At 36.4% G+C, this 18,167-nt stretch overlaps 1 protein-coding gene and 1 pseudogene across 5 annotated transcripts in view; one reads left to right on the top strand and one right to left on the bottom strand.

The window, feature by feature from the left end:
• PEAK1 (pseudopodium enriched atypical kinase 1) overlaps window positions 1–18,167 on the bottom strand; it is a 309,056-nt gene that overhangs the window by 192,896 nt on the left and 97,993 nt on the right. The gene's annotated exons all lie outside the window — the stretch shown is intronic.
• Window positions 4,496–5,412, top strand: LOC125908954 (small ubiquitin-related modifier 2-like; annotated as a pseudogene).

The raw sequence follows: 18,167 nt of genomic DNA, 5'->3' as shown, positions 1-18,167 counted from the left end.
AAGATATATGCCATGTGGCACATCAACAATATGAATTAAAAATTAAACACTATTAACATCTAGTATGGATGCTAAACATAGTTAGATGAGTTTCTGCATTTGGCCCTGGTTCTTTCATGGCTATGGAGAAGTAAACTAACTGTACCTTACATTTACACCTCACTAAGGAAAAAATGCTTTACAAAATAAAATTGGTGCCTTGATGCAATTATATATCCACAAACTGAAAAGTAGGATATGATAAACAAACTGGCTAACACAGAATAGTTGATACCAAATCCCAATTAATCAGTTAATAATTAACTACCAATAAATGAACAGTACTAAAGTAGGCCAAGGTCCTAAAGCACTTCTAAGTTAAATCAAGTGAGAAATAAAAGAGTAGAAGCATTGAATATTAATTTTCCTCTGACTTTAATAAACTTGATTGAGCTTATAAATACTTTTCAGGGTTACCTTATGGCTCATACATACAGAGGCAACACTGATGGTCAGAAATATTTCTGATAAATGATAATTTCAGTGGCCTGTTTTCTAAATTTGTACTAAGTTGTATATTTCCTAACCTATAAGAGTGTTGTATCAAAATAAGCAGTATGTATATACAACAAAACACAGTAGCCAATACTAAGGAAGAGAAAAATGACAGTTCTAAGTCAAGAGAATCTCTACAGAATGTTCTATTAAGAACTGATGTGTCTTCACTTTTATTAGATTTGTAGACAATAGTTTCATTAGTTTCAATAGTTTCATTTAAGCAGAAACTATTCTCCATGTAGCTTACCATGGAATTATTAATGCTGAAAACTGACTCATCTTAATACAAAAAACTACACATCAAGACTGTAGGCCAGTAAATTCCAGGAGAACACTGCATAAAGCATCATTAGGTCATAAATAGAACTGAAATTTTTCAGCAGATCAGACTTATCTCACAGTTATTTTCCAAAGGAGGAACATCCAATAAGAAACCAAAATGTTAGAATAGTAAGAATGAGCTTATGCTTTATAGTTGTAGCCACCCAGTTTCAAATAGATCAATATTTGTTTTTAAAAGGGAAGAACAGAATGTTTCTCTTCCTGTTTTATTTGCATATATAGCTTTAACAGCTAAAACTTCAACAGTGGGTATTTCTCCTACAAAGAATTTGGCATACCTGAAGTAAGCAATAAATTATTTGTCAATGTTATAAAAATAAAAGTCATAAACGATACGTTTACAATGAGGAGCTATTTTAATTTTTTTTTAATTTTAGGGAGAGAGTTGCACACACGTGTGAGCAGTGGGAGGGAGGGATATCATTGAGATATAGATAGGATTGCTTTGATCATCTGTTGTTATGATATCCATTAAACTCAAAGTGATCCACAGATAAAGCAATCCTATCAATATCTCAATGGTATCTTTTGTAGAAACAGAAAAATTCATTCTAAAATTTGTACCAGATTTCAAGGGACCCTGAACAGTCAAAACAAGCACGAAAAAGAAGAATAAAACTGGAGAACTAATACTTAATGACTTCAAAACACTATAAATTTAAAAAAAGAACGGCAACAGAATAGAGAGCCCAGAAATAAAGTTTCACATAAATGGTCAAATAATTTTTGACAAGGATGCCAAGACTATTCAACGGACAAAGGAAAGTCTTTTCAAAAAATGGTGCTAGGAAAACCGGATATCCACATACAAAAGAACGAAGATGGAGCTTTACCTAACACCATAGACAAAACCTAACTCAAAATAGGTCAAAGACCTAAATGTAAAGCCTAAACCCATAAAATTCTTAAAAGAAAACATAGGTTAAAGGCTTCACAACATTGGATTTGGCACTGATTTCTTAGATATAACATCAAAGGCACAGGTAACAAAGTGAAAACAATGAATTGGACTTCATAAAAATTTTAAAACTTTTGTGCAGCAAAACACACTATGCACAAAGTTGCAACATTGGAGAAAATATTTGTGAATGATATATCTGGTAAGGGATTAACATCATAATATATAGAGAACTCCTAAAACTCAACAAAAAGAAATAACCCAATTCAAAACTGGGCAAAGGACTTGACTAGACATTTCCCCAAAGATATACAGACGGCCAGTAAGTACATGAAAATAAGTTATCATCACTGATTATTATGAAAATGCAAATCAAAACGACAATGAGATACCACTTCACACCCATTAAGATGGCTATTATGAGAGAGAAAGAGAGAGAGAGAGAGAGAGGGAGGGAGGGAGGAAGGAAGGAAGGAAGGAAGGAAGGAAGGAAGGAAGAAATAAGTTCTGGTGATGATGTGAAAAAGGAAGGAAGGAAGGAAGGAAATAAGTTCTGGTGATGATGTGAAAAAACTGGAACACTTGTGCACTGCTGGTAGTAATTTAAAATGGTACATGCTGCTATGGAAAACAGAACAGTGATTCCTTAAAAATTAAAAATAGAATTAGCATATTATCCAGCAATTTACTTCTGACTATATACCCGAAAGAAGAGAAAGCAATGTCTTGAAGAGATACTGGTACAATGACAATTTACAGCAGCACGACTCACCAATGATAAATTGTGAAAGCCACTCAACTGTCCGTTGACAGACAAATGAATACAGTGGAATATTATTCAGCCACAAAAAGGAAGGAAATTCTGCCATATGCTACCAACACAGATGAACAACCCTGAAGACATTATCCTAAGTGAAATGAGCCAATCACAAAAAGACAAATATTGCACAATTCCATTTATACAAGGTGCTTAAAGTAGACAGAATCATAGAGACAGAAAGAAGAATGCTGGATGTCAAGGAGAATGGGGAGTATTAGGAAGTGGAAGAGGGACTATATAAAGTATCCTCCAAAATGAGAAGGCATTTGGGGACCAAAAAAACAAAGCAGGCAATGCATACAATTCACAGAGTTTTATGCAGGGTAACTTACTGACAGGGAGGATTGGGCAGATGATGATCCGGAGCTGCAATTATTTCCCAAAAAGTCTGGACCTCAGCCTACAGATTCTATACAGCAAGGGGACCCTGGGGACACGGTAGTGAAGTCAAGGGTTCATGTGCATTTCAGAAGGTTTGCATGCACCTGACAGACCTTGTGATGACATCTGTGTGTCAGGAAAGGGAAAAACTATTTTATCTTTAACAAATTTACAGAGCACCAGAGTAAAGCCTTCCCACATTCCAGATGTGGTGGGAATTTTTAAGGCATGTAAACTAATCTCCAAAGGGCCTGGGACACGTAGCACCAAGAGAGGTCACAGAGCAGACGTAAACAAGATGAAAGACCAAAGATGGAGTCAGTATTGTCATCACTCCAGCAGAGAGTTACTGTTTAGTAAGTATAGAGCAGTTCTACAACATGAAAAGAGTTACAGAGATGGAAGGTGCTGATGGTTCCACATTATGAATGTATATAATGCCAACTGTACACCTAAAATGGTTAAGATGGTAAAATATATGCTAAATGTATTTTACCACAATAAAAAAATTAAGAAGGGGTAAGGGGTGGAGTAAATGGGCCATTGGGGAGTAAGAGGAAAATCTAAATGTCATGAGTAAGGGAGAAATATAATAAAGAGGGAAGAAAATAAAAAAGGAAGGTAGACAGGGAGAAAGAGTAGAATGGAGGGAGGGATTCTCCCTCTCTCTCTCCCTCTCTCTCTCTCTCTCACACACACACACCCACACACATACTTTGAACTTTGACCCAAATCAAAGTACTAACCAAGTACTAACTACAGCATAGAGAATGCCTCCAGGATATCAATCACTGTCACATTCTGATATCAAAGATAAAAATTTCAACTTGGTCTAAAATGACCAAATTGGGCTTAATCAGAAGTAATCAGCTGTAAAAAATGCAAATCCAAAAGGTCCAGATCATGTTCCACTGTCATTCCCTATTAGGATATCAAATTCAATTTGGAAGATTTCAGTATGATTCGCTAAAGTTATGTCTCAGGATACACACAGAATGTGAGTGTTCCTTGGAGCACCTGACTTGATGGATACAATGGGAAAGTACTACTGCCATTCACAGAAATAAGCATATATTTCACAGTAGCTACTGAAAATCAATGTTTTCACCGCTTCAAATGGTAACAGAAGTAAAATATTCTAATTTCAAAATCACTCCAAGCTGCAAATTAAAAAAATGTATGTTCTTATAAACTTCTATTAATCATAAAGCTAAGTAATGTGTTACTAACAGCTGTGACTGCCTCTTCACTAAAGCCCGTGTCACTTTAGCTGACATTAACAGCTCATCCTTCTTGGAGCAATTCAATCAATCACCCTATCAAATAGTCCCAGGTCAAGCAGGTGAAAATACTTTTAGTGTAGTAGGATGTCCCTACAGCTCTTTAAAATCTATAGGCACGCTCCACCGCAGCTGCCTCCTTCTGCCACTCTTGTGGTGCTGCTTGTATGCTCTCTCTTGGTGTGGACCCGGTACCTCTTTTGTGAAGCAGCAGTTGGGGAGACTCTGGTACTTGCCATGGCTGACAAAAAGCCCAAGGAAAGAGTCAAGACTGAGAACAACGATCATATTTGAAGGTGATGGGGCAGGATGGTTGTGTGGCACAGTGTAAGATTAAGAGGCATATACCACTTAGTGAACTAATGAAAACCTATTGTAAACAACAGGGTGTGTCATTGAGGCAGATCAGATTCTGATCTGATGGGCAGCCAATCAACAAAACAAACACACCTACACTGTTGTAAATGGAGGATGAAGATACAATTGGTGTGTTCCAGCAGCAGACAGGAGGCATCTACAAAAAAGGGAACCTGCTACTTTACTCCAGAACTCTGTTCCTCCAGACCAAGAAGACATTCTCCATTAGAAAACTGCAATTTGAGGGGTACCTGGGTGGTTCAGTTGGTTAAGCCTCTGACTTTGGCTCAGGTCAGGATCTCACAGTTAGTGGGTTTGAGCCCCTCGTTGCGCTCTGTGCTGACAGCTCAGAGCCTGGAGCCTGCTTCAGATTCTGTGTCTCCCTCTCTCTCTGCTCCTCCCCTGCTATCACTCTGTCTCTCTCTTTCTCAAAAATAAACATATGGGGCGCCTGGGTGGCTCAGTTGGTTAAGGGTCCGACTTCAGCTCAGGTCACAATCTCATGGTCCGTGAGTTCAAGCCCCGCGTCGGGCTCTGGGCTGATGGCTCAGAGCCTGGAGCCTGCTTCCGATTCTGTGTCTCCCTCTCTCTCTGACCCTCCCCTGTTCATGCTCTGTCTCTCTCTGTCTCAAAAATAAATAAACGTTAAAAAAAAATTAAAAAATAAATAAATAAACATAAAAATTAAAAAAAAAAAAAGAAAATCGCAATTTGGTTCCACCACATCCTAGTATAGTTTTCTCTATTCTTTCATTTTCCCCTTCCCCATTTCCTTACTGTACATAAAGTAACTGTGTATGTGCACAAGCATACTGCATGTTTTTAACTAAATGGCCAATGGTATGTTTTGAGTAACATCAAATGGAGATAGGATAAGGGAAAATACTGGTCCTGTGAAAATACCTCCTTTCTCCATTAGCGGCATGCTCATTCATCTCTTATCTTTATATTCCAGTTATTTTGCTCTTACTCTTTAACAATAAAAGAACATAAAATCATTCTGTACCTTGTTTTATTGGAGAATTTTAATTTATTTCATTTGCTGTTATGAAACCAAGGACAATTTTATAACTTTTTTGTACATGTTACATGTAGGACAATATTTTTTTTTTTTAAGTTTATTTATTTATTTTGAGAGAGGAGAAGAGAATCTGAAGCAGGCTCCATGCTGTCAGCGCAGAGCCTGATGTCAGGCTCAATCTCATGAACCATGAGATCATAACCTGAGCAGAATCCTAGATAGTTTTCCCTTCAAGTCAAGTACCTTGTTGTTTAAATAAACTTGTTTAAAAACAATTAAATTTAATTTTAAAAACAAAATCTGTAGGCACATGAAATCTGAGGATAGGATGAAAAAAAAGGAATGGACTAGGTTTTTACCTCAAAGGTACCAGTGCTACTGCTTTACAAAATTCACTGGATTCTAAGAATCCATGCTTTTTGAATTACAACAGATAAACAAATATTTGTGGGTATCACTATAGCCAACGGCATTGACAAAACTAAGTATATCCCAAATTTCAATTACAGGCATACTTCGGAAATAACGTGGGTTTGGTTCTGACCACCACAATAAATATCACAAAAAAGCAAGTCAAGTGACTTTTTTGGTTTCCCAGTGCATAAAAAAGTTAGGTTTACCCAATACTATATAGTCTATTAAGTGTGCAATGGCATTATGTCTAAAAACAAATAATACCTTATTGCTAGAAAAGGCTAACCATGATCTGAAGTTTCAACAAGTTGTAACCACTGATCACAGATCACCATAACAAATATAATAATGAAAAAGTTCGAAATATTGCAAGAATAAATAAAATGTGACACAGAGACAGGAAGTGAACAAATGCTGTTGGAAAAATGGCACCGATGGACTTGCTTAATGCAAGGTGTCACAAACCTTCAATTTGTAAAAAACGTAGTTATCTGCAAAGTGCAACAAAGCAATTGCAGTAGGTTGAATGGTGATATCCTCCCAAAATATGCCCTGTATTCCTGGCCCTTATTTTCTTTCTGTGCTGTTTCAGGTAATTATTATTTGTAAGGAAAACAAATGGATTGAATTAAGATGATTAAAGGAAAAAATGGTCCTTCAATTAAAAAAATTTTTTAAAACCCTAGAGTTGCTGATTTATTAATATTTAATGATTAAAGGTTACCCTCTTTTTCTCAACTATGCCTTTAAATAAAAACAAAATTTGATAGATTATACAGATATCCTCATAAGTTTTGCACAACTTTTGTTTACCAATATCTTAATCACAAACTGGGACAATCGCAGAATATTTAAAGTAGGTCACCTAGCTAAAAATCACAAAGAATCCTAACACAAAATTTAGCAGAAGAGTACTTGCTGCCTCTTCCTTTGAGTACTTTGATGATTGACCTCTTAAGATAAAGAAGTCTTTTCTTGGAAAACAAAAACTTATCTGCCATATTCTTCTTCAAACATTGCACACTGTCCTACTTTGCTATATTTCAGCTCCTACAGGAAATCAGAACATGACATAACTCTCATTTCCTATAACCAAGACATCTGTACATCTGTATGGGCCAAAGCAAAGAATTCAGATTTTAGAACTTCAGATGTACCAATCTTGGCTTTGGGTGGAGTTGGGAGAAGATAGCTTGAATAAAAAGAAAATTGGTTGCAAAGGAGGAATTCTGCTAAAAACAGGCAGAATTTTCTATTTTTCTGCCAGCCACAGGACTTAACAATATTTTAAAAAATCTATGAGCTGAAAAGGATTTCTCCTATGAATTATACTAGGCAATGTACCATGTCAGTCACTCTCAGTTCGCCCCCAGCTACTGGCAGCATAGTGGATTTAGTATCTGAGTTTTTCAAATGGTAATAGATTTCAAGAGTCCCTTTTAAAAGTGGGTAGTGACTGGGGCACCTGGGTGGCTCAGTCGGTTAAGTGTGTGACTTCGGCTTCAGCTCAGGTCATGATCTCACAGCTTGTGGGTTTGAGCCCCACATCAGCCTCTGTGCTGACAGCTCAGAACCTGGAGCCTGCTTTGGATTCTGTATCTCCCTCTCTCTCCGCCTCTCTCTCTCTCTCTCTCTCTCTCTCAAGAAATGAATAAACACTAAAATTTTTTTTAAATAAATAAATAATAAAAGTGGGCAGTGATCACTGCAGCTATGCAATGTATGCTACATTTTTTAAACTGCAGCAAAGAAAATGAAACTGATTTTGCTATTTAATGATTAGGTTTCCTCCTTACTGTGTGATTTGGATCCAAGATTAACACGGGTAGCTTTCATTTACATTACATCCCAAATTCTCTATTAAGTAGAGAACAGGAATTGAGTAATTTAGGCAAGACATTTACTTCTCACTCAAAGAGAAATTAATGCCAATAGTTTCCAATCTTTTTAGGATTATTCAACATTCATTTCACATCAAATATTTATTGAAACTAATGTATTACAGGTACTTTAATCAATTCCTTTTTTTAAACGTTTATTTATTTTGAGAGAGAGAGAGAGAGAGAGAAAGAGAAAGAGGAAGGGAGAGAAAGAATCCCAACCAGGCTCTGTGCAGTCACAGGTAGTGCTCGATCCCACAAACCTTGAGATCATGACCTGAGCCGAAATCAAGAGTCAGACACTTAACCCACTGAGCCATTCAGACGCCCCAGGTACTTTAATCAATTCTTCCATCATCCAAAGAACATAGCACTGTATTAAAAAAATGTTAAGGTACTCTTTGTCACATGGTTTTCAAAGAGGTAGATGTTAGTCTTATTGTTACGTTTCAACTTTTAAATGAAGAAAACTCAGCCATTTTAAAATAGTTTAACAACTGTACTACTGTAATTGTTGAAGATTCTAGCTATCTTCAATTTTAAACTAGACTAATACAGACCAAAGCTGTATTGTTGGTTTAGTAATGGTCATATATGTAACCAGCAACATAGGAGACAACAGTCATTTTCAGCAATTTTTTTGAAATTAAAAAACACAGTTATTTCAGGTTGATCACAACCATAAATCTGCCCTTTGACCGAATTTATTAATGAAGAAACAGTCTTACAGCTTCCATTCTTTGATATGTTAACTCCAACTTTGAGAAGACCCAATAACTCCCTTATCATATTTCTTACTTAGATACTGATTGCTGGGTGGAATACAATGGGTTGACTGGTCCTTTAAAATTATCCTTTCAAAAATTCTTAATTCAAAAAGTATAAGGAGACCACATGCCTTAAGAGGTCAAGGATCATAGCCTAGGATAGCAGAATGGTATAGTCTAAATTCTATCATAAGATTCACCCTTTTCCTCATTATTGGTAGTTTCTCCTCAGTCAATGTTCTTTCCATACCTCTAAAAACAGTCCCTCCTATGTGCTTCTCTGGTGTTAGCAGGGCCCACAGGGAGCTAAATGTCAACCCTTCCAGGCAGCACTTAGGCAGGACAAGATGATACAAAGTGGTAACAGTTGGCACTTCTTTTCCTTTCTTTCCCTACCCATTCCCCCCTCCCCACCCCACCCCCCCCAGCATGACCCAGCAAGGAGCTGAACTTCCACTCCCACCTTTGGCAATGAGGCAAGTCAAGGAAAACATTAATACCAAAATGCACTCAATACAAAGTTTCCAAGATTATTTACAAGATTATTTTTTCATTATGAAAAAATTCTTTCCACGAACTCTTTCTCCTAGCATTAATATTTGATCTTAGTCTTTCCCTTTAATGTATTCAATTTTCCTCAAGGTCTGGGGATCTTTAGTTGATCAGAGCTATTCTGGATACATTCTCCCTCTCATCCTCTCACCCCCATAGTGTCTTTTATTTAAAAATTTTAAAGATAAACTTAAAATCTTAAACATAATTTCAAACTTACAGTAAAGTTCAAGAATAGTATGAAGAATCTTTTTTTTAATCATTTGAGAGTAAATTGCTGACATTATGTCCCATCATCCCTGAAAACTTAGGTTTGTAATTCCTTTAATAAAGACATTCTCCCAAATAACCATGATACAATCGTCAAAATCAACAAATCAACAATGATACCAGGTAATCTCTATGCCCTATTTAAGTTTCACCAGTCATCTCACTAATGTCTTTTGTAGCAAAAGGAACAGATCTAGTATCATGGGTTGCATTTAATTGTCATGTTTCTGTAATCTCTTTAACCCTGAAACAGTTAGTTATCAAGTTTTTCCTTTACTTTCATGATCCTTAAAATTTTGTAAGTTACAGGCCAGGTATCTTCTAAAAAAATCTCTCAATTTGGGATTCTCTGTTTGTTTCCTCAAGATTAGATTTAGGTTATATAGATTTTGGTAGATGAATCATAGAAATGATGCCCTGGTCCTCACACTGCATCCTATCAGGCAGTGCTTGATTTTATTTTGTCCCATTACTATTAACATTAGCTTTCATCACCTGATTAAGGTTAGAATCTGCCAGGTTTCCTACTGTGAAGTTCCTTTTCTTTCCTTTGTAAGTAATAGATACTTTGTGAGGAGACATTTTGAGACTACATAAACAACATTCCTTATTAAATTTTCACCCATTAGTTTTGGCATCTACTGATATTTCATGGATAACTGATTACCCATGGATAACTACACTGGTTCCCAAACTGATTTTTCTAATTCCATTCTTCCTTTTCTTCTCTCCATTCATTTATTATGTCACTGCAAACTCATGAATTCCTATTTTATTCAGTGGGCTATAATTTGATAATGAGTATTATTTGATGTTCAAACTGTTCAAAAATTGGCCAGTGAGTGCTTGCTCCTTCAAGGTCACTTCTGTATCCTTTAGATGTAATACCTCTTTGAGCGATTCCTTATTTTCTTGTTTCCAGCATATCTTGTCCTTTTCTTTCTCTACCCCAGCCCTAGAATCAGCCATTTCTCCAAGGAGTCCTAGCACAGGCACCTATGTTTCTAGGCCCCATCCTATGATTTCTGGGCTGAATTACTCAGGGAGCAAAGAAAGCAGTAAGAAAGCCAAAGTGCTACTTTGTTTAGAATGTGTTATGACTTGCCCTGATTTCCTCTGTACCTGAATACATCTGTTTCCCCAACGGCTTATCTGCCTTGAACAGCAAGGCTGACTACACACTGCTTAAGGAACAGAGGAGACCTGTAAAATAGACAAACCTCCCCCAAAACATAGTTGCAAAAGTTAGGAAACACTTGCTCTGGGGGTGGATATTCTGAGGTCATTTTATTCCTAGAAAAGGTACCTTTTCCTTTTCTTTCTTTTTTACTATCTCTTTTATTTTGTAACAGTTTTAGATGTGTACACAAACTGTGAGGATAGCTCGAGTTCCTATGTATCCCACACCCAATTTCCCTTAACAGCTTGTATTAGTGTGATACATTGTCACACTTTTTTTCTCTTCCCCCCTGCCCTCATTTGTCACAACTAATGAACCAATACAAATAAATTATTATTAACGAAAGTTCATACTTTATTCAGATATCCTCAGTTTTCCTCCAATGTCCAATTTCTGTGTGAGGATCCCATCCAGAATATCATACTACACTTAGTAATTAAGTATTGTTAAGCTATTCTTGCTTGTGACAGTTTCTCAGAGCTTCCTTGTCTTTGATGAATATATTAATTTACTGTAGCTGCTGTAACCAATTAGACAAACTTAGGTCTTTTAAAAAAATCCCAAAGGGGCACCCAGGTGGCTCAGTTGGTTGAGCGTCCAGATGAGTCTTGATTTCAGTTCAGGTCATGATCGCACGATTCATGATAGAGAGTCCCGCATTGGGCTCTGTGCTGGCGATGTCCACCTGCTTGGGATTCTCTCTCTCCCTCTCTCTCTGCCCCTCCCCTGCTCATGCTCTCTCTCTCAAAAATAAATAAATAAACATGAAAAATAAAATTAAAAAACAAAACAAAACAGGAATTTACCATGTGACCCAGTAACTCCACCACTGGGTATTTACCCAAAGAAAATGAAAACACGAATTCAAAAATATATATGCACACCTATGTTTATTGCAACACTATTTACAACAGCCAAGATATGGAAGCAACCCAAGTGTCCATCCACAGATATATGGATAAAGATGGGGGGGGGGCGGGAGGTGCGCGCGCGTGCGCGCGCGCACACACACACACACACACACACACACACACACACACACTGGAATACTACTTGGTCATAAAAAAGAATGAGATCTTGCCATTTGCAAAAACATGGATCTAGAGGGTATAATGCTAAGTGAAATATATCAGAGAGAGACAAATACCGTATGATTTCACTCATGTAGAATTTAAGAAACAAAACAAATGAATGAAGAATAAAAGAAACTAACCAAAAAAGAGAGTCTTAACTGTAAAGAACAAACTGATAGTTACCTGAGGGGAGGGGAGGGTGGGGATGGGTGAAACAGGTAAAGGGGATTAAAGCACAGTTATCATAATGAGCACTGAGTAATGCAGAGTTGATGAATCACTATAATGTACACCTGAAACTGGTATAACAGTTACAGGTATGTTAACTATCCTGGAAACCAGAGGTTTATTCTCTTTCAGTTTTAGGAGTCATAAACTCTAAAATCAAGATCTCAGTAGGGCCACACTCTCTGAAAAGTTTTAGAACCATTCCTTGTCTCCTCCAGCTTCTGGTGGCCATAGGCATCCCTTGGCTTACAGGTACATCACTCCAGTCTCTGCTTCTGTCTCTTCTGTGTCTGTGCCTTCTCTGTTTTATGAGGGACATGTCATTGGATTTAGAGCCTACTAAATAATCCAGATAATCTGATAATCCAGGATGATCTCTCAAGATTCTTAACTTAAATACATCTGCAAAGACTCTGTCCAAGAGAGAGAGGTTCTGGAGGTTAGGACATGGGCATACTTTTGGGGGGATATTACCATTTAACCTACTACAATGACCTTGACAGTTTTAAAGATTACTGGTCAGATATTTCAGAGAATTGTAATTTGATTTCTCATGATTAGACTGGGATAATGTGTTGGAGGGAGGAAAACAGCACAGGTAAAGTATCATTTTTATCCTATCAAGGATACAACTTATCAACATGACTTATCACTATTGATGGTGACCTTGATAACCTGGCATGAGGCAGTGTTTGTCAGGTTTTTCCATGATATTGTACTCTTTGGAGAAAAGTCACTATCAACAGTTCAACTTGAGAGGTGGGGAGTTACACTTCCTTGCAGGTGGAGTATCTAAATAAAGTACTGAAATTCTTCTGCATGGGAGATGTGCCTATTCTCCCTTGGGGTCAACATCAATTGTTTGTTTATATCAGTATGGATATATGAATATTTCTTTATATTTTGGCTTTTAACCCAACACTATTTTATTTATTTTACTGCTCACAGTGTTCCAGTTTTGCATGTTGGGAGATCTTTTAGTTAGCTCTTCTATCCCTATAGCATACTCCTGTTACCGTGTGTGTGTGTGTGTGTGTGTGTATTTAAAGCACTTTGTTAGTTTTCGGCACTACAAGATGCTCTGGGCTCACCCTATATATTTCCTGCCCCAACACAAGAATTAGTCACTTCTCCAAGAAACTTTCATTCCTCTTAGAGGATAATGGTATTAGAAACCAAGATCTGGGCACAAGGTGTGGTCATTGCTACTGGGGTTTCATTGCTTCTAGACCCTCTCAGCTGACAGAGTAATATAACTACGTTTACTAACCTGTGTATATACACATTATCTATAAACATTTTTTTTTTAATTTTTTTTTAACATTTATTTACTTTTGAGACAGAGAGAGACAGAGCATGAACAGGGGAGGGGCAGAGAGAGAGAGGGAGACATAGAATCTGAAACAGGCTCCAGGCTCTGAGCTGTCAGCACAGAGCCCGAAGCAGGGCTCGAACCCACGGACCGTGAGATCATGACCTGAGCTGAAGTCGGACGCTTAACCGACCAAGCCACCCAGGCGCCCCTATCTATAAACATTTTTATATGCAATCACCTACATCTATATTAAGCTAAACATGAGGTCATACTAAGTCTCCAACTCCAGTCCATTATCACATGGATCATATTAGCTTCTTCCCCTTGCTTACTGTAACCCCACTACAATAGCAGAAACATATATAGCAGCTGCAGAATTGTTAACCCATATACCCTGTCCCCCTGTAAGAGAGTACAGTGTTTACATATACAGTTCCTTTTGCCTTTTAGTCTTACAGATTCTACTCATTTCCCAAATTACTTAGATCAGTACCTCATTCCTACACCCTCTTCAGTGACATTAATATATTTGTAATACATTTACATTCTTTTGTCACACTTTACATTCTACTCTGAGATCCCTGACTTCCTAAATGAGGTTTTTAAAATTAGTATATATTAATATCCACTCTTTCTGCTATAAAGTTCCACAGATTTTAACAAATACTTAATGTCCTATATTCATCATTACAGTATTATACAAAATACTTTCACTATCCTAAAAAAGCCCCTGCGTTTCACCTAACCAACCTTCCCCACAACTTGTTACTCCCCTTGGCTTCTGGCAACTACTTATCCTTTAACTGACTCTTATTTTTGCCTTTTCCAGAATGTCATATAATGGGACTTACACAGTATGTAGAATTTTCAGACTGACTTCTTTAACTCAGCAGTATGCATTTAAGGTTCATCTATATCTTTTCATGATTTGATAGTTCTTTTTTATCACCGAATAATATTCCACTTATGGATGTACCAAAGTTTATTCATTCAACCTACTGAAGGATATCTTGGCTGCTTCTGGTTTAGCAGGGGAGATTATGAACAAAGCTACTATAAACGTTTGCATGCAGGTTTGGTTGTAAGTTTTCACATTAGTTGTGTGACTACTTAGGAAGGTGTTTGCTGATTTACATGGTGAGACCACATTTAGCTTTGCAGGCAACAATTAGCCATACTATTTTGCACTCTCACCAGCAAGGAATGAAAATTACCATTCCTCCACATCCTTGTCAAAATTTGCTTTTGTCAGTGTTTGGAATTTTAGCCATTCTAATAGTATGTAATGGTATCTCATTATTGTTTTAACCTTTTATATGCTTACTTGCCATCTATATATCTTCTTTGATGAAGGGTCTCTTCAAATTTTTTGTCCATTTTTTGATTGAGTTGATTTGTTTATTGCTGAGTTTTAAGAGTTTTCTACATATTTTGGATACAAGTCCTTGCAAATGTTCACTTGTTGCATCATTGATTGAAAAGACTATCGTTTCTCCATTGAACTGTCTTTGCTTTTTTGTCAAAGACCAGTTGACTATATTTGTGTGGATTTATTTTGTTTATTTATTGTGTGGACTCTCCATCCTGTTAATTTATGTGTTTATTCTTTTGCCAATACCACTGTGTCTTGATTACTGTACCCTTTACATTAAGTCTTGAAATCAGGTGGTGTGAGTACTCTAACTGTTCATTTTCTTTGTTCATTTTCAGTATTGCATTGACCTTACTAAGTCTTTTGTTTCCCATACAAACTTTAGATTTAGTATGATGATAGCCACAAAATAGCTTACTGGGATTTTGACTGGGACCGTGTTGAGTCTGTACATAAACTGGAAAAAACTGAGGCTTTAACAATATTGGGTATTCCAATCCATGAACACAGAATATCTCATTTATATAGATCTTTTTTGACTTTTTAAAATCACTGTTTTATAGTTTTCCACTTATAGATCTACATTTATTTTCTTAGATCTATACCTTAAGCATTTCATTTTGGGGGATACTTTTTAAATGGGATTTTTTCTGACACTACCAAGTTTGAGAACAACTGTCATACAAATCACCTAACCTACTTGGACTTGGTGCTTATTTGTACATGTGTATAGTAATTCCTGCACTTATCACTGTAAAGTGTTATTATAATGATAAAATAGCAATTATTGAAAAATATATGTAAATTAGAAATCATAAAAGTATAAGGGTCATTAAATCCATTATCCTTCCTATAAGGGTGAGGAAACAACTCCAGAGAAATTAAGTCACTTGACAAAGTTTTAATAGGGGCATGGAACAATTTAGAGTGCACACAGGAGAGCTGAAGAGTATTAAATAAACAGTGTTGGCCAGAAGATTCATAAAAATGGGTAGGAAAGATAGGCCCAGAATTTGTACTCAATTATATATTTAATGAGGATCCACTAAATGACAAAGGAGTAAATAATTAATGTAGGGTCTTCTGGAAATTAATCCGATTGATAGGATGTAATACAAAGGAGAATGGATAGGACTTAGAATAATGCAACAGAGTCTTGGTTAGGATTTTAGAACAAGAAAGGACTTAGAAATAATCTAATCTAACATCTTCATTTTATATACACTGTAGGTTATTCTCACTAGCAAAGATTAGTACATATGGTAAATTGTAATGGCAGTCAACATGCACATTTTTGTTTAGCCATTTTCTCTTTTTGGTCTTGGATTTCTTTCAAGTATTTTAAGGTGAAAGAAGGGTAATTAGTCAGTAAGACTTTAAAGGAATGAATGATGTAATCAGTAAGACTTCTTAAACACTCCAAGTCTAAACCCTTCGTTGGACTTAACCATGGAAATTCTGAGGATACCTTTTATCCTTTGCTTTCACATCATTTACATTGTTCTTCAAAAATTATTTGGCTTTTGCACACATTATCTCCTGGGTAAAGCAACTAGAAAAAGGCTGACAATAGGCCCCAAATACTTTCTTATGCCATTCAGAATAGAATTGCATTTCTGGATCCAGAAAAAGAAGAGTTATGATCATTTCAAATCCCCAGAAATGGCTGTATGATAGAATATGGCATTTACATTTTGAACTGCTTAATCATTCTTTTATAGACTAGCTGAAGGTTATTTTGTCTCTCTGGCATTTTCTTATGTCAAAGCTGCCTTCCTTTGTCATCCAGGGCTCAGTTTCAAGGTTGAAATACATTATAGTAATCACAGTCAACCAAAGGCATCCCTATTGCAAACTCTCCATAACTTCATGCTTTTCCCATCAATTTCACTTCAGTTAAAAGGCCAGTTAAGAGAAGAATGTATGAATAAATCTGAGCTTACAATTTCTATTGCCACTATTACCTCATACACTCAGGCTTTTTATTAAATTTGCTATCTTCACACTATTTTATACATTATAAAGATGGCATGTACATAAACACCTTCCGAAATTAAGTGACTCCACTTTAGAAAGCTGAACTTTCTGAAGTAAAGCTTCCCCATGCTTTACCTAAATAAATTATCATCCACATTCCATCTAGGATACTTCCATTACTTCACATTTCTTCAATCACTTCTCTCCCAATGCCAATGAAGAAAAACAATAAAAGGAAATATAAATTATTTCTTATTATTAAACCATCACTAACCTCATGCATTTTTCAACTAGAGGTTTAGCTACAGGACAAAACCATGACTATAATCCAAGCCAAGTCCCAGGTCTGATGTTTACAAGTATTTGACATTAAGCACTTCACAGTTTATCTGGGCCTTGGATTCTTTGTGTGCAAAGTGAGGGGACTGGACATGATGATCAGCAAATTTTCTTATACAAACATCAACAATCCAAACTTTTTAACTTCTACTGCTGACATTTTCATAAAGAATGTAGGGTCTTTTTGAAAACATTACTGGTATAAAAGATTACAAAATCATAGTACATATTACTATGTACATACACAGTACATAGTACACACACAAAAAAATTAACATTTGGGGTGCCTAGGTGGCTCAGTCGGTTGAGTGACCGACTTCGGCTCAGGTCATGATCTCACGGTTTGTGAGTTCAAGCCCTGCGTTGGGCTCTGTGCTGACAGCTCAGAGCCTGGAACCCGCTTCGTATTCTGTGTCTCCCTCTCTCTCTGTCCCTCCCCTGCTCATGCTCTGTCTCTGTCTCAGAAATAAATAAATATTAAAAAAAAAATTAAAAAAAAAATTAACATTTGGGTTAATGAAATGTTAGAATCCTAACAAAAGCCTTCCCTTAGATTCTGTATTGGCCAGCTTTCTTTGTTGTTGTTGTTTTGGCTCCAAAGACAATGTTTCTATAAAACCTTTCCTGCTTCAGGAGTTCTTATGCTAACTACCTCTTGTAGATTCTCATTGCACACGATTTCCCCTCTATCAAAGCATTTCAACCAGACTATGAACTCCTTCCTTAGTTGTCCTTGTAAACTGGATCATACATACATCAATTGGATTGAATTTTAGCTTTTATGTGCACTTCCCTACCTAAACAGAAGGGGGATAATTTGGAAGGGGTCTCGCCAACAATCACAAAATACTGGAAAAAAGAACCTTGCTCTCTTGATTGTACTTTAAAATTTTTGTATACAAGGCTGGAATATTTATCAGTTTGTAAACTCTGAAGGGGGAAGACAAGGTCTTCACATATGGTTACAACCCTCATAATACTTATTAAATGTTAGGAATATACTAGCTGCTTAATAAATGCTGAATATGGAAAAATAAAAGGTTAAAAATCTAAGAAGTAACATAGCACAGCTTAACTTTTCCAGTATACTAATGGGCATTCAGCAGAATGAATTTGAAAAAAATGACTATTTAAATATAGGCTTTCTTTTGATAAGCAGTTTGA

This window comes from Panthera uncia, assembly GCF_023721935.1.
Source record: "Panthera uncia isolate 11264 chromosome B3 unlocalized genomic scaffold, Puncia_PCG_1.0 HiC_scaffold_1, whole genome shotgun sequence".
Lineage (NCBI taxonomy): Eukaryota > Metazoa > Chordata > Mammalia > Carnivora > Felidae > Panthera > Panthera uncia.
This window is presented reverse-complemented; position numbering and strand designations above follow the sequence as displayed.